The following is a 1,956-nucleotide window of genomic DNA, read 5'->3' on the forward strand; positions in this document are numbered from 1 at the left end:
ATGAACTGGTAACCGACTTCTTTATGAACCGTCAACCAACCTCAACATTTTATATCGACGAGGCGCTATCTACGGAGCAGTTGTGGTTGATTGGGTTAAAGTTCTTGATTTCAAAATTGAGATATTAAGAGGCCACAACATGAATCTTGAATCTTGGTCTATTGGAGGATAAGCTTTTGAGGTTATAAAAAACTGTATGGGTTTTGAGGGATTTGTTTGTTTTTTATACAAACAGATTCGGCTTTGTTTTCTTATACAAATAGATTCGGCAACTGATTAACCTATGGAACTTTATTTGTAGAGCATCATATGAGTTTCTGAAGCAGAACACTGATTTTTAAATGGATTGTAAGTTATTTCTCACCAAAGACATCATCGCTTCAGTCAACTTTAATTTTCTTGCTCGCACGCCTTCCGTTTAGTGAAATGTGAATCATTGATTGAGCAGGAGGTGCAAGCTTTACAGAGCAATAGGTGCAATCTTTCCAACCTATGCATTTTTCGAGTTCTTGGGCCATTTCGTTGCCTAAAGTTTCCACCGGTAATGGATTCTACGACACCCTTCCCCGCTGAGAATTTGAGCACTATCACCACCAAAGAGGCTAAGCACCATGTGGTGATGCTCCCCTTCATGGCTCAGGGCCATATTATTCCCTTCCTATAGCTTGCCAAGCTCCGTTTCTTGGAAGCCTCAGAGCACCTGGAACCCCATTTCGAGTGCCTCATTCGCCACATCACTCAAGAAGATGGCGGGCACCTGCCGCTATGCATCATCAACGACATGTTCTTGGGATGGACACTGGACATAGGGAACATGTTGGTAATACCAAGAATCCAGTTCTGCACTTCTGGGGCTTACGGCACCTCCGTCTATTACTCTATCTACACTCATCTACCTTACACGAAGACCGACGCCGAGGAGTTTCTTCTGCCCGATATGCCGCATGTTACAATGGATTGATCTCAGCTCCCTCTATATTTAAAAATGGCCATAGGATCTGATCCCTCGATCTTGTTCATGAATCACTAGATATCTCGCAACGTGCATAGTTGGGGGTCAATCTGTAATACGTTCGAAGAGCTTGAGCATAGCAATCTCTGACACATGAGAAAATCCACTAGCAGGCCGGTTTGGGCGGTCAGACCGATCCTACCCTCTTCATTTCTCTCTTCCTCTACTTCAAATACAACTGTTGATTCGGAATTTCTACTGCGGGGCAAGCAGGCAGAGGCAGAATAGGAAAGGGCATCTTTGTTATGGCTCAATTTTGAGGTACCCTCCTCTGTGCTCTATGTTTCCTTTGGAACCCAAAATTCGATATCGTCGTCACACATGAAGGAGCTGGCTTTGGGGCTGGAGTCGAGTCAACAACCTTTCATTTGGGTCATCAGGCCGCCGTTGGAGGTCCCATTCAATTCAGATTTATTGGCTAAGTTTCTACGAGATGGATTTGAAGAGCGAGTGAAGGAAAAGAAGCAAGGATTGCTTATCAAAAAGTGGGCGCCTCAGTTGTTGATCCTGTCACATCCTTCTACTGGAGGGTTCCTTAGTCACTGTGGTTGGAATAATATATATAGAAACAATCCAAAAATTGTGATTGTTAATATTTTTTGTTTAACAAATTTGTTTAGGTTGCTAGTTTAGAGAAATAATAGTTCATTATATGTTAGGAAGAGTACTAACCTCTTCATGTTCTATGATCTTGGATGAAAAATCTCAAAGATTTTATGAAAGGTAAAAATAGTTAATTTAGATGAAAATGGTGTGTCAAAAATAATGAGGTCTAGAAACATTTGTGTGCTTGAAAGAATGGTAGTCTAGTAAGGGATTGTGATAAGGTATTCGGTAAAAGCAAGGACAATTATGATCCACAAAGAGACTTACAAGAAAAATCATAGAATATATTCTCCAGATTTTCTAGAGCTGGAATGCTCATTAAAAAAATTGTTTTGGTA

At 41.1% G+C, this 1,956-nt stretch overlaps 1 pseudogene; it reads left to right on the top strand.

Moving 5' to 3' along the window:
- The first annotated feature begins 544 nt into the window (after positions 1-544).
- LOC149243905 (UDP-glycosyltransferase 92A1-like) lies at positions 545-1,645 on the top strand (annotated as a pseudogene).
- Positions 1,646-1,956: the final 311 nt, after the last annotated feature.

Source organism: Pinus tabuliformis, chromosome 8, assembly GCF_031772625.1.
Source record: "Pinus tabuliformis cultivar Carrire ecotype Pingquan chromosome 8, CPIR1, whole genome shotgun sequence".
NCBI classification, from domain to species: Eukaryota; Viridiplantae; Streptophyta; class Pinopsida; order Pinales; family Pinaceae; genus Pinus; species Pinus tabuliformis.